Consider the following 22,420-nt stretch of genomic DNA (forward strand, 5'->3'; position numbering starts at 1 on the left):
TCTGTAAGAAGGCCCAAATTCCTTCTTTACCGCGATCTTTTCTCTGACTAGATCCCCGACTTTTGGAATCCAGACAGGTCTTGCTGGGACAGGTGGTGGTTCTTCAGTGGTTGTTGGCTGCTGTTTCAACTTTATGTTGCTCAGGTCTTTTCTTGTTTCGTTTAAGTCCTGTAAAATAGCCAAACGATCTTTGATATCAAAGCTTTTTTCTTTTACCACTGAAGTCTGACTGTCAAGATCTAAGACTAGCATCCTAGTTCCAAACAGTAATTCGTACGGACTGAATCCCCTCAGAGAATTTCTTGGCAAGTTGTGTAGACTACGTTGGACACTTATTAGATGTTTGACCCACCCAGCTCCCGAACCTAATACCTTTGCTGTTATAGATTGCTTTATGTCACGGTTTTTTCTTTCAACAATTCCGTTTCCCTCGGGATGAAATGGACAAGAATACCGCAATGTAACGCCCATGCTGACCATGGCCTCCTTATAAGCTCTAGAGCTAAAAGCACGACCCTGGTCCGAATGCAGCATGCCAATTGTGTATGTACCGATAAAGACTCGCAAATCTTTTATAACAGTTCTGGCGTCAGCCGTTCGCTGGGGCCACATCCATATGAATCTCGTGCATGAATCCACTGCGACCAAGATATATTTATAGTTACCATCCCTTTGTAAGGGACCACAGTGGTCCAGGTAAACACAGGATAATGGTTTATCCGAGATAAGAAGGGGCGTCTGTGCTGGTCGTCTCACTGTTGATACTTTCATTTTTTGACATATTTCACATTCTAGAACATAGTTCCTGGTTTGTCTTCTCATTTGTGGCCACCAGTATCTCTGTTTTAATAACGATACTGTGGCTGAGACGCCAGCATGTACAGAAGCAAGTCCTTCGTGTGCCGCTATGATGAGTCCTAACCTATGTTCCATGTTTGGAATTACTCTATCCCCCACTCCAGGGATTCGAGCAAATGGAACGTTATTTGCATCAGTTATGTATGAGTACTTTACTGGAAAGCCTTTCGGGAGTGTTTCTATCGCATCTTTTATTGTAGCGCTGACAGCTTGTAATATATCGGTCTATTTTTGTTTTTGACCGAGTGATGGCAGCTACGGAAGCCGTTTGCACAGCTGCCTTCGCGGCCTCATCAGCCAATGAATTCCCTGCAACGTGAACGCCATCACGTTGATGACTCAGTGTATGTATCACGTGAGTCTTTGGTAGTTCCTTTTGTAAAAGAACTACTTGTTCCCAAAGCATTTTATGCTTGATTGTGCCTCCTTTTGCATCCTTAAAACCATTCTGAAGCCAGATCTGTAAGTATTCATTGTAAGACTGACTGCAATAATACGAATCACACACTATGAGTGTGGGGAATTCTCGATCGGTATTTTCAAGCGCCATCTTGAATGCTAGTAGTTCTGCTCGCTGAGCTGTACAATCTCCTAGAGATTGTGTTTTAGTGACCGCTGGTTTGAATTTCCCATCGTGCCAGCGACCTTTTACAATCGCACACGCAGCACTGTAAGTTTGTTTACCTCCTACTGCGGGTTGTGCTGATCCGTCTGTATATATTATACAGCCGTAATGTTCTAGAGGCAGAATTTCGGTCGGCGTCGGACATTCGAATTCGTACTGGAGAAACTCTTGTGTTTTTAAGTTAGGATCAAATTCGTATGCCACGTCTGTTGCAGCAAGAGAATTAGCCCATTGTATCCATCTTGGATGGAGCGCTTTAGCATTCGGTATGCTTGCTTTTGTTACAGCCTCTAGGGCTGGTATCGGTGTAACGATTATTATTCGTTTACCTTGTGAAAGGGCTCGTTCTTTTGCTATAGCTGTCTGTGTTGCAGTAAGAATTTTTTCCGTTGGGCTAAATTTCATTTCAGCTTTAGTGTACAAGTGCGATTTGAATGCAATTGGTACCTTTTCTCCCTCATTAGAGGTCAGGTATGTGAATCCGCATCTTCCTGGGATGACTCGAATCACAAGGTTGCGTGTGTTATCACGTGTTTCTAATTTTGTTTTAATTAACATATCTGTTTGTAAGGATCTCAGAATTTCTGTGTGTTTTTGAGTCCAATTGGTTTTTTTAAAATCTGGTTTTATTAGATCATAAAGGGGTTTGACCCTTTCTGCGTAATTTGCAATGTATGTTCTTCCGAAATTTAGGAAGCCTAGAATTGACTGTAAGTTTTTTAGTGTTCTAGGTGCTTGGAGTACGGCACATTTCTCTAGGAAATTGTCAGCCAGGCTTTTGCCTTCACTTGATAATTCATATCCTAAGAACAGGACTGTTAGATGGGCAATTCTAGATTTTTTAAAGTTGAATTTGTAACCCTCTGCTGCGAACCCAAGTATTATGGTGTTCACTCTCTTCAAGTGAGTATCCAAGTCATCATCTGTTAGATATATGTCATCGACATAAGATAATGCTTCGTCGTCATATGTTTGTAGTAACTCTGTTACCCTCGCTGAGAATACTCCTGGGCTGTTCTTGTACCCCTGGGGTAACCGACAGAATTCTTTTTGAGCGCCATTTATTGAGAACGCTGATAAGTATCTGCTCTCTGGTGCTATATTTTGACAAAAGAATCCATTAGAGATGTCTAATGTTGTTTTATATTTTTTGCGCACTATGTTATTCATTAGTGCAGCACTATGCGAGTTTTGTCCTGCAAAAGTTTTGCAACACGAGTTAAGGTGTCTGTAATCCAAAACTAGACGATATGAATTGTCTGGTTTGGAGACAGGAAACAAAGGGTTGTTCATTTGTGAGGTGCAAGTTTCAATCACCCCCTGGTATTCTAGTTGATCTAGAATTTCTTTTACCTGTTTTTTAGCTTCTTGCTTGATTGGATACTGCCTTTGTGCAGTAGGTTGTGATTTTAACTGGATTTTGTGAGAAGGAGAGTCCTCATCCCATCCTACATGATTTTTATATAAAGCAGGAGCTTGAGCTACTGCCCACTTTTTTGCAAGTGTATATTTTTTATGAATTGGAATATGATTTGAGAAGGCAGGCATAATTATTTCTTCGCCATGTGGGCACTCCCTTACGAACTCTGGTGGCCAATCTTTTTCAGCTAGAAGGATGTCATAGCCCTTGGAGAGATTATCCCAAAAAAGGCCCCTTATTTTCCTAGTCTTATCCCCTTCTATACGTAAAGTTATTTCATATATTTTGTGAGGTTTGCTAACTCTGGTGTCTGCAGTTTCCACCTGAATGTATTCATTCGTGTCCACTGTCTCCAGATGATTCATAAGGACTTTGCGTGCTATGCTCACTTCTGCTGCGCTGTCTAGCATTGTCTGAGCCCACTCTCCGTTTTTCAGCTGTGTCCTCAGTATTCTCGGCATTTGAATACTTTAATACTGGCTACCTTCTTTTTTGGAAACTGTAATTTTTTATTTGGATGAGCAGGTTCCTTGTCTTTGGACTTGACGTGCCCTTCCCTGGGTTCCGATCGTCCTCTTCTTTCCGATTTCTGCGAGGAAGTCTGAAAAGATTGAGAGGGACGTGTATCAAAATCTTGATATCTATCCGGTTTCTTTATGTTATCCCTATTTCTAAGGTTGTATTTTTTCACAGAGGGCTCCCTTTGGGGAGACTTGGGTCCTTGGTCCGGAGATCTTTCTCTCCGCCGAGGAGACCTTCCTCTGGACTGGAATCTCTTTTCTTTTGGATTGGATTGTTTGTTTCCATCCCAGTTCTTCTTTTGACTGTTTAGATTATTTTTAATAAATATTTTTTCAGGACTTTCAATTAGTTGGGGCTTTACTGGTATTCCACCCAAACTATCTCTACCTAGTTCTTCATAGGATTTTTCTATAATTCTGGCAATTTCAGCTGGTTGGCTTGCTATATCTGTCTCTTTTAACCTCTGGCGGATCGCCACATTCGCTGCTTCTCCTTTTATGTTGGCTAGTAATATTGCCGAGACCTGCTTGAAGTCTTTTAGTAATTTCATACCAAGAGTTAAAGCGGGTTCTGGACCGTATTCGTCTTGAATTTGTTTTAGCACATCTGGTATTACTGACATGGATGGAACTCCATGTGTTTTTGTGTAAATGGAAGCAAAGACTGTACCCCAAGTGTCACAGTCCTCCACGTGTGGTGCGATTCCCATTGGAAGACAGATAGTCAGAATCCTGTGTTTATCCACAGGGGTGGTGTCTGGAAACACCGCCTCTATTTGGGTGATTTTTTGTGCTAACCAGAATGGTATTTGTTCCCGTTTAGCTGGTACTTTACCTAGGCAGGACTGTATGTTCTGTGGTGTAATTTTATTTGTGTTCCCCTGATGTGGGGTCAGCTGTGGAATTTTAACTACAGGTTGGATGGTTGAAGTCCGCATTACATATTGGACTAGTTGTCTATATATTTTAATTAATTGTTTTAGTTGTACTAAAACATCTGCTGCAGACATCCTTTCGATGTCTGGATGTGGTGTGTATCCGGCTAGGACCGGCCACGTTGCTCCTGGTCTACCTAGTGGACCGAGCCTGGTGATGTGGTTATTATGTTTTAGGGCGCAATTAAACAAGAGCAGATGCTCTTGGAATTTGAGTGGTACTTCCACTTCCTCGAAAGGAGTGTAGGTATCCGGTGGTTCCTCTGTTTTATAACAGTGGAACTCCTTTGTTACAGCATTTGCTGCTGGAAAGTTTATCCATGAATAGAATACCTCTGCCTGCCGATATTCGTGTGCCTCAATTACGAATATGACTGTACCACCTCTTGGTGTCAGTCCATTTTCTATAAATTTTAACGTTATAGATCTTCTTATGTTGACCGGGATGAGTATTATATCCGGGTCTGCTTCTTGCATAGTATTATCAGCTGCTATTACTTCAGCTGCTACTCTAGCTCTCTCTCTTTCATCATCACTGTCTGGCATTTTACTGTCAGGATGATTATTCTGTTTGTTTGCAGATCAGGTTTCTTATGGAAACAAAGATGAGATGCACAATATTTTGGAACAGTGTATCCTTCAACGTTGATTGAACCAAGAACCATACATAGGAGTTCCCTCCTGCGAGGTTTGGCGGATTTTACCTCTCACCCACTCCAGACGTCTTTGGAGTATTATGGGAAAAAGGGGTCTGAGTGAAAAAGCACGACTGAGTTACTCTAAAGTCTTGCGTTAGTTTTATCGCCTATCCAAACACGTTGGGCGCCATGTAGTGTAGTTCCTATTATCCCAATAGGCTCTGCGCATTGGAATAATACCTCCAATAGTATAGACCTAGACCAGACGTTAACTAGGTCTTCTACTGTCGATATTAGACTTAAAGTTTTGGGTTTGCCAGCTAGCTCAGAGTTCACTAGAAACTTTCTCGAATAGACAAGGAGGAGTTGAACCTCCCTGGATAGACAAGAAGGGATTTAGTTTCTGACAACCATAGAACATGACAACTTTGCTCTCCCCTAATCAAGAGTGTATCTCTAGAGTCGTGTGAAAACAAAAGACAACTTATTTTACTCAGTCAGTACGTGCATTCTTAGTTTCACCAGATTGTAGAGAAAAGGAAGAGACGGGCGTGTTCAATAAAAGATGTTATTTATTGATCAGTCTCTTTTCTCGTACAAGAGAAATGAATCGATATTATTGCAATACTTATGGTTAAGTAAAGTGCATACAATAAAAGCAGAAGTATAATATAATACAGTAAAAACATTTATATGGTTTCTAAGCCATATGGTGGTTTAAAATGGATAAAATAGATACATACACATATACATTTAACTAATCGTACTCAACTGGTGCTTCTAACCACGCCTACCCCAGTGTACCTGACCTAAGCCTAATACGTGGGCGGGGATAGAAAGTAGCAGTCTAAGTTAAGTTTGTTTTGCCAAGTGACTGATTCAAGAATTCTCTGCAAGGGGTTATTCAGTTCCGTACCTGAGGTCTAGGATGGTTGAGGGATAGTATCTCTCGTCTGAGGTCTCGATATTCCAAGCTGCCTGCGAGGGCTGCTCAGAAGCGCCGGAGCTGGATTTCTCGGCAGGAGAAAGCAGCGTCTCGTTCTCAGCGCGTCAGGAAGGCGGGGCAGCTAGTGGGCTTCGCTCTCTGCTGGGCTTCGGGAAGTCTCGCTGCTCCGATCTCGTCACCACCGCGTGTGCTTGCTTAAGGCAATATCGGTAATATTTATACCTGTAAGGTGCCGAGATTGACGTAAGGATGGACATAGATACGTCAATCAGGATGTCATACGAGCTGGTCGTTAGCGCATTCTTTTACTGAAGTTCTCGGTGAAATCAAAACAATGGCCGCAGGGTTTTTCCCAGGTTGTCATAGGTTTGATTTGTTTTGAGAACTCCGTATGCCTTATCAGGGGCTGGAGGAATATTGCTTGCCTAATTAGATGGCAAGCGTTATGACCTAATCAGATAACGCGCTCCTGTGCCGTGGTCTGGCGTAATCAGATAACGGTTTCTGCATCATGGGATGGCTGCTAGTTAACTCGTTAACCAGAATAGGGTCAGGAATAGGGGGATCGATACAGAACCTATAGGAATACATCACAGTAGTCTTGTGTTCCTTGAAATCAGTCCTAAGTAGGAACCCTGGATTTAAGCTCCAGTATAATGTGCCCCTTAGTGCTGTTTATGATTATTTGTTGGCCACATTTGATTTCATTCTTATTATATATTACCATGACTGTTTTTTTGTATTTGTGTTGATGTGTGTGATATTATTTGATTTGTTTCTCTTAATAAAAAGATTTAAAAAAAAAAAAAAGAATACTGGCTTTACCAAGCCCTTAAAGTCATCCAGCACTAGGAAAACCTATAACTGCCTCTCTGATATTCCTCATTTGGCCATAAATTGATTCAAGGATTATGGTAAAACTGGCTGTCTTTCAAAGAAATGCGTTTATTAAAGAAAAGCTCCCATCATGCCTCAAATACAAGACCAGGTACTGCAGTATACATTTTGTGCTTTCTGTTTCACTTCTGTCCCATCCATAGGCCTGAGAATATATCTCGACCGCTAAGGAGGAGCTGCTCCTCAGTTGCAGTTTTGCAACTTATGACCATACTGTGGTACACTACCACTCATGTCCCGTCTCGATGTTATTTACTTTAGAAAGTTAAATGAAAACCATGTTATTCAACATTAGCAAAGAGACCCTAACCTGGACCGATGATGATCATCTATCTGGAGGTGATTTTATTTCTCGTGTTACTGAGTACTGATTATCGAGGAATATATTTCAGAGCTCCACATCTGCCTCACTGTCCACTCATTTTTATTAATCGAATCCTAAGATTTGAATCAATGTTATTATCAAACCCCCCTCACCAGGACAAATAAAGCACATTAAAATAAAGAGAACTGAGTTAGCCTTATAGTCTCTTTTTATATTGATTTCTAAAGAGATTAGCAAAGAGCCAGAGAAGATAATGTATTTCTCTGCTCTACCAGGTTTGGGCTGGTTTATGAAAAACTCACTGTCCACAGGCCCTTGGATTACCAGCAAATGGTGATATTGATTTCACATTTTTTGTTGTAGAAACAAGTGCTATAGAACTTTAAATGTTGTGCCATTGAATGCAAATACAGTAACTTAAAAACATTCCTTTCTCATCCCTCTCACCGTGAGATTCACATAGTGAGGACCCTGTGCCTCCAATCACAATCCTTCCCAATGTATAAAAACCTCTCCCCCCCTTACTTCCTGTGCCTTTTTTAGGTCTCGCCTGAGCCAGCACATGCGCTGCTCTGCGAGACATTTAGTAAGGGGGTTTTCAAAGTGCTACCAGAGGCGTTTGCTGGCATCAAGCTTGCGGTAACGCTCGCATCCGCCATGTGGGTTTGTGTCATGGCTCATTAAGCCTTGCGTGCCTCTCTCCTCCTTGCTTGCGCTCATTTTCATTCTCCTCAACCCCCTTGCTCTTTGATCTTTCATGTTCACTTGATCGCGATCAGTTTCACTTTCACGCGTGGCCGCGTCACTTTCACGGCCGCGCGGCCCTTAGTCTGAGCACACTGTCCTTTTTCATGGGCACGCGCGCATGCTTTCAGTGTGTTCATTATTGCGGCCGCACCACACCCTCCGTTGCTTGCTGTCCTCTCCCCTCTCTCCACGTTACTTTAGCACTGCCTCGTACCATCGCGTGCACGTGATTTTACTTTCTGCCGCGCGGCCAATGCTTGTTGTGCTATGAAGTGAAAATGGGTGATGCAGTCAAGACTGTATAAAAAAAAAAGAAGTTTCACACATAAATGCGTGGTGTTTGTAGCTTTCAATGCAACATATTAAATAGGTTTATGCCATTTTCTTCAACGACAACAAAAATTCAAACAACGCTCGCCAGTCCAGTCAATATATTTTTCGCCAAGGATTTATTATCACCCCCAATTTATTTGTCCTGTGTCAGGTCCTGATTCGCGGTCAGCTTTTCCTCACAGCGGTCTTCTTTTCTCCTCTTCTTTTCTTCTAGTTCCTTCGTCTTTATCTATTTCTAACCTCTTCCTAACTCTGTTTCGTATTCCACCTCACCCTCGTCACCTCCTTTCCCCCACCCCTCTTCTCACCCCTCTCCTTTCTCCTGGGCTCACGCCCTCCCGCCCCGGCCGGTGCGCTTCCTGGCTGCCACTGTTGCTGGGCTCTGTGTGTGTGACGTAACTGTTTTGTATTCCACCTCACCGCCTCCTCTCCCCATCCCTCTTCTCACCTCTCTCCTCCTCTCCTTTCTTCTGGGCTCTCCCTATCCCGTCCCGGCCGGTGCGCTCGCTGGCTGCTGCTAGGCTCTGTGTGCGTGACGTTGCTTCCTTCCAACATGGCAAGTGCTGGTCGCTGCTGATGGTAGAGCCGGCCATTTCCATGTACCATTAATGCCCCGTGTAACATAGACAGAAGAGGCTATGTTTTTCCCAACCGCAGTGAACCCAGCTTTGACACGAGTGCACAAGTGCCAAAGTACAATAGTTTCGATTTCCATACACACATTTCTCGGCAATTATATTATTATGGAGGGCTTTTGTTATACCCAAAATGGTTTTATACAATTTGAAATATAAGTGTAGGGAAGAGTTATGGCATACGGCCAAAGCTGCCGACTTTGGACCTGGGTAACCAAGTTCCATTCCTAGCGCTTGTTCATCCTGTGATTTTGGGCAAGTTATTTAATATCCTTGTGCCTGAAAGAAAACTCCGACCTTGTGTAATGTAACCAGTGTTCATGTAAAGCGTCCGAATGTCCAACACAATTCGTACTATATAAAACTCCCCCCTCACCAAGGCCGATGACTGTGGCTGAACTAGTCTTTTAAGGACATGTACACCTTAGCTCGAGTTCGTGCTGACTCCTGTTTGACCTGAGTGAACTGACCCTGTTGCCTGAAGCTGACCTTGTTAAACCAGTTCTTTCCCTTTAGCTGATCAAGATTAAGGATCAGAGCACAGGACATCATAAAGTTTTACTGCACCCAAACATGCCTTATCCTACTTCTATCTGTTTCTTCTTTTATGGTCTATTCACGATATGGGTTGTGGTCCTTTTTATTATGGGTTTGTCCGGCTTGTCTAAAGAAGAATGTTGGGTTTGTTTAATGATTGATTATGGGCCGGACAACTGTGAAATGGGTTTGTCGTCATGCAATACTTTTGTTGTGGAAACATGTGATTGGTTAAACTGTAAACAAGGAATGTTTGCCTGAAGCATAATGTTTGGCATAAAAAGGGATGACTTGCTTTGTAAGGTTGAGCAGTCTCCTGAGAACTCATACTGTGATGATTTCTAGGACTTCTGTTACTGGCTGCAGCCAATAAATGTGATCTTTGACGCCACTCAGAAGTATCCCGTGTCTCTGTATTCTAAGATAGGTGAACCCGAAGACTTTGGGCGTGCCCCTGGCGCCGCTGGGTTCTAAAACCCGGTTCTTCAGTTGGCGCTTCCAACGTAGAGCGACTTCAGCGGTACCGGTCCAAGCCTGAAGATCGTGAGGAGCTTTGTGAGGAAATTCTGGAGGACGGCCACCACTTCATCGACCCCGGCATGTTGAACGTGGACTGAAGGTCTTTGCTGCGAGGCTTCCCGCTTTCCTGACGGCTACGAAGGACTGCTGCCCTGACTGTTGCCCTGTCTTGGACCCATTTGTGATGCTTTGTACGGCGAGACGATAGACGGGTCTTCTGGTGGCGTGACTGATACCTCAGTTAAGTATAAGTGGGTAGCTCCCAGTCCTTAGTTTTTGGTTCTTTGGTTCTTAGTTTGTTTGGTCCTTAGTTTTGATTTGAAAATTGCAATTTCCAAAGCCGAGGGACTCGTATATTTGCGAGACTATCGTTGTAGATAATCCCTTGAAGTTTGAAGCTAGATTAGTGAGCGAAGATGCCTAGTCTTAGCAAAATTAGGAGGATATTCTGTTGTGGTTGTAACAGGGATTCCAGATTGGAGGATTCATGTCCGATACCTCCAGTTGGAACTCCGACTTATGAGCTCTATTCTAAACACGGTGTGGGCCCCATTACGTTTAATGAAGTATGGGTCCGCTATACTAGAAAAGATGGTGTCTTACAATGGCCCCAACATGGTAGCTTTGATACAGAGATTTTAGACAATTTGGAAACTAAATTATTTAGGAAGAAAGCCCGGCCGGCAATGTTTGACTCCTTTCGCCTTTGGCGTAAAGAAGCCAGACAACGAGAAATTAAACAAGCTAAAAGAGAAAATGATGTATCAATAATGCAAGCTGCTAGGCAGTTTAAAGAAAACGAAGAAGATAAAGCAATTGAGGTGTCAGATAGGCAACATAATATGGCTATTGATAAATGTTATCCAGCTTTGCCATCTCTTCTTGAGAATGCAAAGAAGGACTCTGAGAAGGATCCTTTGATGTCACATTTGTTGAGATTACCACCCCCTTATGCACAGAGTGCTACGGCACCTCCGCAACCCCCAGTTGCACAACCTCTTGTTGCTGTTCAGCCACCGGCTCCTCCTCAGCTGGTTCTTCCTCCTACGGCGCAGCCTCCTCTGGGGCCGCAGACTTTGCTATCGGTTTTGTCTGGAACTACTTTGTCTTATTCTCCTGTACCTTCAACTTCTCTTGCTACTAACCTTACACTTCTATCACCTCAAAATACTTTATGACAGCTTCTCCTTCTGCTCGACAACGAATGACTGATACTGTTACTGGTCTTTTGTCTCCTTTCTTTGGGTCATTTAGTATGACCCCTGTTTCTGCACGTAAACAAATGCGTAGTCAACTACCTGATCCCGAAGAGCGGGCAGTGTTAGATCTCTTGGCTCGCAGATGGATTTTGAATGTTTCGAGGTATAACTTAGAGTCAGTTATGGATGTTTTCCAGCAGTGGGAAGCACCCAAGCAAAGGTATGTTTTTGAAGTTATGTGTACTTTCCTTCGTGAGGAATGGGAAGATAATGATTTGGGTTCAGTCCCAGTGGAGTTGCTAAATATACAGTCCGAGTTTGCGAAAGGGACGATAGTAGGTCCCGGAATTGAGAAAGCAGTTGCGATGGTACTTGCGTGTAGAAGTAATTTCCCTTCTCAGCGACTATTTGAGCCTGATTCCGCAGTTAAGAGAAAGGTGCGACAATATCCAAAAGAGAGGTTCCCCCAGTTTGGAGAGAAGGGGACGCAAACGCTAATCCGCCTGTTCTGCCTCATTTTCAGAGAGTATGGGTACATGTGCCATGGAAGAGAGTAGAGGTTTTGGCCCTTAAACAGTCTTTACCTGATCCCCGTAAGAATCCAGCTGGCTATTACAAAGAATTGTCCCAGACTGTTGACGCATGCATCATGAATTTAGCCGACATAGATATGCTGTTGGGTAATGTAGTACCTCAACCTCTATGGGCAAAGATTCGTCATGAGGATCATGCGGTTGAATTAGATGACTCATGGCTCAATATTGCTGCTGTGGACGTAAGACAAGGTGGTGGTTATAAACCTGAGCCTCTAGTGGCAGATCTACCTGGCAGAATTATAAATCTTATGAAAACGATGATGCCAGCGTTACGAGTAAATTGGGACAAGTTAGCAGCATGTAAGCAGAAGAAGGACGAAAGTGTATCTGATTTCTTCACTAGTTTTCAAGAGACATTTATAGATCATAGTGGTCAAGATATGAGTACGGAAGGTGGACAAAGATTGTTCGTAGATAAGTTTGTCTTTAACTTACTTCCTGAACTGTGTAATAAGTTGAAAGATTCCGAGAGTTCTTGGGCTGTTTACTCGTCGGCCCAGATATTGGCGACTGCACAGTACTACGAGAATAGGGATAAGGATGAGAAAGATAGAGTAGAGAAGAAGACTAAAGACTTGCAGACAAAAGTTCTTTTGCAGCAGGCGTATCTGCCTCGCTCGAATCAGCAAGAGTCACAGCAACGTTCACAGTTTCAGCAACTTCCACAGATTCAGAGAATATCACAGAAGCCTGAGTATTTTGCTCCAAGACCACCTTTGGGTCTGAATCAGTGTGCGTATTGTAGTGAGGAAGGCCATTACAAGAATGAGTGTCCTGTTTTACGACAACGTACAAGTGGTATGTCGGGTCTGAGAGATCGTGGAGGTTTCCAGCAAGTATCTAGAGGTAGAGGACGTGGTGCGTTTCCTCAGAACGAACGTTCTTTTCCTCCTCAGAGTTCAATGAATTATTTTGATCAGCAGAATGTACAGACTGGCAGATCTATGCAATACTACACTGACGATTATTATGTTGAAAATGAGGGTACTAGTTATAATGATTGCTAGGTCAGACATGGACAAAGAGAGGGAGTAGTGTCAGTTCCAGTAGACCATAGTGGACCTTATGTTGCACTAGTTACATCAGGTGTAGTAGAGCCTTTTCTTTTGGATACTGGTGCAGCAAAGAGATCTATCATGCACTCTAAACTCCCTGGCGCACCTTTGTCTGGCTTAACGAATGTTTCGGTAGGATTTTCTGGCGCCCCGGTACGTAATCCAGTTTCTAGTCCTTTGTCTCTTTCCATTGGGCCTTGTGAATTGGAAGCACCCCTTATTCTAAGGACAGGTTGTGGTGAGAATTTGTTGGGTTTGGATTTGTTAAAAAGATTGCATGCGACATTGTATTGTTCTCCTTCGGGAGTACATCTTACATTGGGTAAGAAAGTGATCTCTCCAATGTATTTATCTAAAGATCGACTTCCACTGGAATTGCGTTCTGTCCCTGATACTCTTTGGGCTACTGGTCCTAATGATGTGAGTCTTTTGGAGATTCCACCCTATATTGTTACGCTCAAATCGAATGTTAAATTATCACATATTCCCCAATATCGGATTTCGAGTGATGGTGAAAGAGCGCTTTTAGCGATTATCTATAATTTGATTGAGAAAGGTGTGATTGAAGAAACGAGAGGTAATGTGTGTAACAGTCCTGTTTTGCCTGTCCTGAAACGCACTGACTCTTCTCAGCCACCTGTTTACAGGTTTGTGATCGATCTTAGAGAGGTTAACAAGATTGTTGTGCCACAGTTTCCAGTTGTTCCGGATATTACTGCTTTGTTGACTTTGATTCCTGCTTCAGCTGCCTGGTTTTCAGTCATAGACTTGAAAAATGCTTTCTTCAGTATTCCAATTGCTGAGGAGAGTAGAGATATTTTTGGCTTCTCTTTAGGAGGCCGAAGCTTCCGGTTTAAGAGAGCTCCACAAGGCTATTGTGAAAGTCCCTCCATTTATAGTCAGGCTTTGAAAACTCAGCTCGATACTCTTGTGTTACCTGCTGGTGCTGCTCTTATACAGTATGTGGATGATCTGTTAGTGGCCGCTGATGATGAGAAAACTTGTAAAGAAGCTACTCTTTCTTTGTTGCGACATTTGTCGGACTTGCATCATAAAGTGTCACCTTCTAAGTTGCAGTATTGTCTCCAAGAAGTGACCTACTTAGGTCATCTCTTGTCAAAGGAGGGAAGAAGGTTGACCCCAGAACGAATTCAAGCGATTGCGCAAATGACTGTACCAAGCACACAGAGAGAAGTGCGTGCTTTCTTGGGTATCACGTCGTATTGTAGACAGTGGATTCCAAATTTCTCTCTATTGGCGAAACCTCTGTTGGCTTTGACTTGTAAAGATACACCGAATCCTCTTCCGTTGTCTAACGATTATCAGAAAAGTTTTTCTGAATTGCGTGATGCGTTGTGTTCTGCTCCAGTGTTGGGTACTCCTGACTACAGTAAGCCTTTTACACTCTATGTTCACGAGAGAGAGGGTTGTGCATTGTCAGTTTTGACTCAACAGTTTGGTGATAAGCAGCATCCATGTGCGTATTTCTCGTCAACTTTAGATCCGGTAGCTAGAGCGTTGCCAAGCTGTTTGAGAGCTACAGCGGCAGCGGCTGTTTCCATCCGACAGTCTGCTGGATTGGTGATGGATAATACGTTGGTTGTGATGGTTCCACATGCAGTGGATACTTTATTAAATCAAACCAAGACTCAGCACCTTACTAGTGCGAGGTTGTCGGGTTATGAGTTGACGCTTTTGGCTAGTCATGTGCACATCAAGCGGTGTAATGTATTGAATCCAGCAACATTGTTGCCGATTTCTGTGGATACAGATGGTCAGGAACAGCATGATTGTTTTTTGAGGACGGAAGAGGAAACGAAGGGTAGAGTCGATCTGAAAGACACTCCTCTTTTGGATCCTGATGGTACGCTATGGGTTGATGGGTCATGCTACAAGCTCCCGAATGGTGATACGACTGCAGCATATGCCGTGACGACATTATGCACAATTGTTGAAACGAGAGCGTGTATTCTGTCTGAGGGAATAGCCGATAGCCAGTACGCGTTTGGGGTTGCACACAGTTTTGGACGCTTGTGGAAAGAAAGGGGATTTCTCACATCCCATGGGACTAAGATTCAACATGGGCAGTTGGTGAATGAGCTTCTTGAGTCACTTACTTTGCCGAAGCAAGTTGCGATTGTGAAGTGTAGTGCTCACCGGACGGTTACGAATGATGTTGGTCGAGGTAATGCATTTGCGGATGAAGTTGCGAAAGAAACAGCGAAAAATGTGATGAGTCGAATGTATGTTGCAGGCCCTGCGAGATGGATTGGTGCAGTTGGAATGTGTGAAGATACGATTGAGAGTGTGAAATCAATCCAGGCTGAAGCCACTGAAAATGAAAAGAGTGTGTGGAGAGAAACTACGGGTAGATTGGATTCGACTGGTTGTTGGGTTGAGTTATCAGAACACCAAAGATGGATGTTGCCGGATGCGTATGTGCTTGCGGTGGTTACGATGTCACATGGGTTGTCTCACATTAGTGCGAAAGGGATTTGTAAGTTGTTGGCTCCAGTGTGGGAGAATGGTGGAATTCCCAAATGTGCGGAGAATGTGGTCAAGAATTGTATGGTGTGTCTGATGTATAATCCTGGTAAGGGAACTCCAACTCCAGCTGGTCACTTTGCGCCTCCGACTTATCCATTCGAGGTTCTGCAATTGGATTTTATCCACATGGAAAGATGCAATAATTTGAAATACGTCCTTGTAGTTGTTTGTGCCTTTTCTAGATGGGTAGAGGCATATCCCCTAAAAGATAATACTGCCTCGTCCACAGCTAAAGTCTTGCTCAAAGAATATTTCCCTAGGTTCGGATTGCCAAGGATGGTGTGGAGTGATAATGGAAGTGAGTTTGTGGGGAAGATCATGAAGAGAGTGTGTGAGGGTTTGGGCATAAGACAAAAATTTCATGCTGCGAATCATCACGAATCAGCTGGTTTAGTGGAATGTTATAACGGGACCCTGAAATGGAAATTGGCCAAAATTCAGGCGAGTTCTGGTCTCCAATGGCCCGATGCTTTGCCGTTGGCACTTTTGTCAACTAGAACTACAGTGCATTCCCGAATTGGGCTTAGTCCATTTGAAATTGTTTTTGGACGCCCGGCGAATGTGTGGGGAGTGCCGAGACCAGTGAAGTTTAGTGACATCGAGTATCCTGTGTTGGTGGACTATTTGTATGACCTAACGGCTAAATTGCGTGTCTTGCATCAACAGGTTCACGATAACTTGCCACCAGCATCTGTGGACCCAGGTCACACCATCAATCCCGGTGACTGGGTCCTCGTGAAAAACTTTCAGTGGACCAAAAACGAGCAGCCCCGCTGGACCGGCCCCCACCAGGTGCGTCGACAAGAACCTCGGTGAAGGTCTTTGGGAAGCGGAATTGGGTCCACGGCGTACATTGTAAGAGGGTGCCTTTACCTCTGCCATACGACCAGTGGATCCGTGAAGGTATTGGTGACTCAGAGACAGAACGGGTGCCGAAGTTCATGCCGTTTAGCGATGCACATCTAGTATGGACAAAGTCTGAACGAGAGGACGACGACATTTTGCAAGCAGCTGTACCTCCGCATCAGAGATTGGACACCACTGAGCCTGAACTTCTGTTTAAAGATCAGACAGTGCCTAGTAAAGGCCGTTATAATTTACGACCGAGAAACAATGGACAAATAAAAACATAATTTTTCCTTTTGTTTTTGGAGAACTGCACTCTCTCATCCAAGAAACTGTTTTGGCCTATTTTTCTTTTTCGAGCTGCCATCCGAGCTCAGCTGCAGGGTCGCGGTATACAGACTTGGGAATGTAGCCGTGTAGACACAAGGTCGAAGGTTCTGGTTGTTCCTAGGGCGTTTCCTGGACTGACAGACACATTCCTTAGCGGAAGAAAACCAACTGCCGCGAACAGCACGGTTAGAGGATGGAGTCTTTTGTGATGGAGAGAGCTGCCGAGGAAATGAACTTTAAAATGAAACTGTGTAAATTAATGCATAGCAAATGTTTTCAATAACATGTGTTCTGATGTTTTTAAGCATGACGTTAGCATTGGTGGGTTGGATTGTTTTCACTACCCAATTGACTTCTGCGCCCACCTCCCAACCTATGCCTTTTCCTACTACTACTTCTTTGCATTCTTTTCATATCTTACCTGAACACGAGCAGATTAGAAGGTCGGAATTTGTGAATAATACTTTTGTACAGCTTCTGCATCAACACCAGTTGGTAGTGAACATCACTAATTGTTGGGTGTGTGGTCTTATGCCGCATACTACGGATAGAGGTATTCCCTATTTGGTTCTACCGTTTAGTCAGAATGGGTCTCTATGGGCTTTCCAAACGATGTTTATTTATGCCATCGAAGTCTATCCCCTGCGTTCCATGAGAGATAACTCAAGTAATAAAGCCTTGGTGAAGGGAATTCCGAATATGAGTAGAGATTTCGAAACGTAAAGGACTATTCCCAAGGATGAGTTACTAGCATATGTTGGTTGGAATGCAACCGGATATAGTATTAGTCTGGGTGAGAAGCAGAGACGGAAGAGGTCACCTCCGATTTGGATCGTACCCCACCGAGGTCATTTTTGTTTGCAAGGTAATGGCAAGAATCCGAGAGCTCAGTTAGGGAGTGTATGTACTCAGACGTACGTTTTTGCGTCTCAATCTTCCCCACCGTTTTTAGCAGATAAGGGCACGTATTTTGTCTGCTTCAACAGAGCATATACATGGTTGCCCCCTGATTTTTCGGGCACATGTTATGTGGCGTATTTGTTGCCCCCTACGTACACTGCTGCTGCAGATTACCACAGAACGAGAGTTGTTAGAGGTGTCTTCGATCAGAAAGATACCGCTGGACAAGAAGTGGGAGACTTCTTTAAGGGTTTCCTGCCGTTTTGGGGACCTATGGTTAACAGTAGGAACATACGCCAATTGACAAGAGTGGTTGAGTCCACCGTAAATGAAACTGCCGGTGCCCTTAGTAATTTGACTGCTGAGCTTCAAGCGGATCGTCTTATGACGTTACAGAACCGTATGGTTTTAGATGTCATACTTGCAGATCGAGGTGGAGTATGTAAAGTGATCCAATCGAGTTGCTGCGTTTTCATTCCAGATAATGCTCCTACAGTATACAAGGCTATTTCCAGACTGCATAAGATCTCCGAGTCTATACATGTGGAAAAAGGAGATTGGTCGTTGACTGAATGGTTTTGGGGACTGTTATCCACTTGGGGATGGAAGATTCTGATGGTCATTGGTACGGCTTTAGCGGTTTTTTTTCTGTGTTGTCTTTGTGTACAGTGTGGTCCTGCCATATGTGGCCTTTGTTCTACTACGTGTGTAAGGAGAACGTCTGTCTCGAGAGAAGTACAGAGAGATAGAATGATGCTCCAGCAGCACCTAAATGATCTGATGAATATTGACATCGATTCAGATACAGACTGAGTGATTGCCTATGTAAGGGCAAAAGGAGGGACTGAGGTTCTGTGAATTCTGAACCCGTGGGTTCCATTTTGTGCATGGCAGCCATTTTGTGGTTGCCCTCACATAGGCTGATGACTGTGGCTGAACTAGTCTTTTAAGGACATGTACACCTTAGCTCGAGTTCGTGCTGACTCCTGTTTGACCTGAGTGAACTGACCCTGTTGCCTGAAGCTGACCTTGTTAAACCAGTTCCTGCCCTTTAGCTGATCAAGATTAAGGATCAGAGCACAGGACATCATAAAGTTTTACTGCACACAAACATGCCTTATCCTACTTCTATCTGTTTCTGTTTCTTCTTTTATGGTCTATTTACGATATGGGTTGTGGTCCTTTTTATTATGGGTTTGTCCGGCTTGTCTAAAGAAGAATGTTGGGTTTGTTCAATGATTGATTATGGCCGGACAACTGTAAAATGGGTTTGTCGTCATGCAATACTTTCGTTGTGGAAACATGTGATTGGTTAAACTGTAAACAAGGAATGTTTGCCTGAAGCATAATGTTTGGCATAAAAAGGGATGACTTGCTTTGTAAAGTTGAGCAGTCTCCTGAGAACTCATACCGTGATGATTTCTAGGACTTGTGTTACTGGCTGCAGCCAATAAATTTGATCTTTGACGCCACTCAGAAGTATCCCGTGTCTCTGTATTCTAAGACAGGTGAACCCGAAGACTTTGGGCGTGCCCCTGGCGCCGCTGGGTTCTAAAACCCGGTTCTTCAAGAGATCTGCGGTTCCTTCCTCAGGTCATGGTGAGTATGTATGGACTGGGTTACAGTGTCTCCTCAGCTCCCTACTGTTCAGTCTGCAAGGCTCTCTGTGTGGGCCAGGACGGGTGTATGATTGCAGCATCTTGTCTGGGGGCTTTGGGAGTTTTTTGGTATCCATGGTTACCCTGTTGCTTTTGCATTTATATTTGGTGTGTCTCTTGTTGAGCTGCAGCACATATTTTATGGTCTCTTTATTCAGTACTCATAGTCATAGTCAGCTACCTGAAAGGTGCTCCATTAGTTAGATTGCCAGTTTTACTCCAGTATATTTCCTTCCGCTTGGTTGGTTTTGCAGTGCAGGAGGGTTATGGCCTAGGCGCTATATTGTGTCTTCACAGTGCCATTTTGGTAGTACACTGATGTTTTCTGTCTGCTTTAAGCATCTGTTGCCACTGGAGCCCTGGCGGGCGTACAATAATGTCACTGGCTGGTGGTTCAGCCTGTGTCGGCGACTTTTATGGGAGACATGGCTTTTTTTTGGCATTTTCCTTCTTGTCTTTATTTTTTAATGTTATTCCGAGTCATAAGGCTCAGCATCTGCGTTGTCGAGCTTGTGGGCCGAGGCGGCTTTCAAAGGTCCTGGAGTTTCTTTGCTGTGGTGCCTCTCTTTTCCTGTTTGTAGTATGGTGGGATATGCAGGTTGGTTTACAGCATCCCCCAGGCTGCTGTGCTCCTGGGGAGGATGCCTAGGATGGAATTGATGTTTGAGAATGGTTATTTCTTCACTGCTTCTTGCTCAGTTTTTGTACGGCCGGAGGTCTACGGTGCCGTCCTCGAGCCAGGGTGGGCGTGTATAGTTTGCCGGGGTTACCGTGTCTCCTGGGTACCCAGCTGTTCAGCCTTCGTGGCTCTCTGTGTTGAGCCAGAGCACGCGGTTGGTTTAGAACTGCTTTTGTGGGCTGTGTATGTTTTGTTTGCCATTGCTCCCTACTGGTATCCTGGAGTGATTGCTCGGGGTCGTGGTCTTGGGACTCTGGTGTTGTAGTCACCACTGTTGCTAGGGTTCCTCCTGTCTGTACCGTCATGGGGCTTTTGGGGATCCTGTTCTCTTTTGACCAGTGATGTGGCAGGTTGGTCGGAGCTGCCGACTTTGGACTTGGGTTAGGAGTTTCTTGTTTCGGTGTCTTTGCTGCTTCCGATGATTCTGGGCAACTAATTTATTTGCCATTTTTTATGGAACATGGGTTTGACCTCGTGTTTGTATGGTCTGGGCCTCATGGACTGAACTCCTTTGCCCGTGGGCTGTGCTCACTCCATATAAAACTGCACAGGGCTTTACTTTGGTGGTCTGTCTGTGGTTTATCTGTTCTATTGGGCTTGCAACATGATGGTTCGGATCCTTTTTTCTGACACAATGAGCCATTTCGGCCTAGTGGTTATGGTCTTAGCCTCTAAAGGTTGAGTTGGGTTTTCAAGCCTTGGTGTCTCTCCGGCCCTCTGCATCGTGCAGTTCTCAGTGCATGACGCTGGTATGTCAGTTTTGGAGGGGCTGATGATACCCCGCCTGAGATGTGTCCATTTTGCCTGTCGGCGGTTTGAGTCCAGGGACTGTTTGGTGCTGCTGTCTCTAGTGTCTTGTCTTTCAAGCATTCGCTTTGCAGGCTTTTGTGTGGTTGATGGTTGGTCTCGATTCTGCATCATCGGCTGAGTCCATCTCTGTGCGGCTTGTGGTGCCTGTTGGGAGGTTATTTCCGGTAATGTTCTGGCAGCCATTGTTTCATTTTGGCGACCTTGTGGGCATGGCACAGCCTCTGGTAGAGGGGGCTGCTGTGGTCCTTTTTCCACATTTTCTTACAACTGCAGCTCTGGCTATGCCATTCCACCTTTTGTTTCGGGGTGTGATCTTGGATCCTCTGTAGAGCCTGTGCGTTGCCTGGTTGCCTGACATTGTCACAAGGTGGGGTAATTGGAAGAAGTGGCTACATTGTTGCCCCATTCAGTCTTGGTTGTTTCCGCCTTGGCCCCTCTTATTGGCAGGTCCTCTTTTATCTGGATTACTGTTTGCCCTCAGATCGGATGGATCTCTTGGTGGATGGTGGCCTGCAGTATTCTTCAATGGCCTCTCGGTGCTCGAGAATGCAGGGACGACTCAGTCATTAGTGTTAGTTCTGCTGCGCCTTTGCGATTTGGTGGCATCCTATCCGTGGTACCGGCTGTCCTTGTGGTGCTCTTCCCTTGTGGTCTTCCTGACTGTGATCGTTCGGTGGGACACTTGCCGTCATGTTGCTGTTGGTCCGAGTCTTCAGATATTCTGAGGTGCTCTGTGGGGTCGGGTCCTTCCGTTCAGCTGGGAGTTTGCTTAGCAAGGGTTTTTTTTTAACCAAAGTGTTGGCTCCCCTGTTAACAGTTTCTTGATTGGCGGGATATTTCCTTCTTCCTGTGTCTGGATAACTGTTGGTCAGTGGGGCTACCATACCCCTGTTTTTTCCCATGTGCTGCCAGTGCTGGCTCTTCTGTCATCTCATTGGTTTGTGTACTTGTGAGGTAGTCACAGCTAGTTTCTTCTCAGAATCGTTTTTTCTGTTCGGGCCTGGTTCCCGTTGGTTATGGGCCTTGTGTGTCATTGCCGTGGCTCCTAGCTGCTGTTGATTCATTCACATCTGCTAGATCTGGTACTGGCTCCTGTTCAGTTGGTCTCACTTTGGATGTGGTTGCCTTTTTTCCTGGGTGTTTGCCGCGCTGCAGCGGTTTCAGGTTTGGATGCCCTTTTAATGTCCTTCAGGGGTTTAATTTGGATCTTTGTCTTAGGGCATAATGGGCAGCGACTGCAGCTTTTCATTCCCCTTGGTGGGGAAGGGGGTGTCTGGTGGGTGCTCAGTGTCTGGTCCCTTGGATCTTGGTGGGGCTTTCCATTCCAGTCCTGTCCCTCAGGGGTGTGTCCCTTGTGGGCGTTCCTTCTGGTTTTGCAGCCTCTCCAGTATACCCCGTTTAGACCTCTGTGGTCTATAGTGTTACTCCTTCTGTCCTTTGAGATGTTTGCTTTCTGATGACTCTGCTGTCTGCTTACCTGCTGGGGCAGCTATGCTCAATGTCTTTTCTGTCTTTCGTCCTGCTTGGAAGGGTGACTCCTTCCACTCCATTCTTGAGCTGATGGATCGGGTCAGTGCTTCCGCTTGCTTTTCTGTGGTTTGGTCTGTTGTCTCCTCTGTGGATCCAGGGGGTTTCTACTCGCGGCATGTCTGCTTCTGTCGCGGAGCTCCGGGTTGCTACCTTGCTGGAGTTATTCGAGCTACCTCTTGGGCTCGGCCCTCAGCCTTTGGGTCCCCTTATTGTGTGGTTCTGGGTACAGTGCTTCTGAACTTGTTGGGTTCCTTGGTTTTGGCTTCTGTGTTGTGAACAAGTTTCTGCTCTGGATTAAAACGGGTGTTTGCATATTCTGTGCAGTTGCCCTGAT

The 22,420-nt window shown here is 44.6% G+C and overlaps 1 protein-coding gene across 3 annotated transcripts in view; it reads left to right on the top strand.

Annotated features, from left to right (window-relative positions):
* The window catches only part of BCAS3 (BCAS3 microtubule associated cell migration factor), a 4,343,716-nt gene that overhangs the window by 1,800,131 nt on the left and 2,521,165 nt on the right, over nt 1-22,420 (top strand). The gene's annotated exons all lie outside the window — the stretch shown is intronic.

This window comes from Lissotriton helveticus, chromosome 3_1, assembly GCF_964261635.1.
Source record: "Lissotriton helveticus chromosome 3_1, aLisHel1.1, whole genome shotgun sequence".
Lineage (NCBI taxonomy): Eukaryota > Metazoa > Chordata > Amphibia > Caudata > Salamandridae > Lissotriton > Lissotriton helveticus.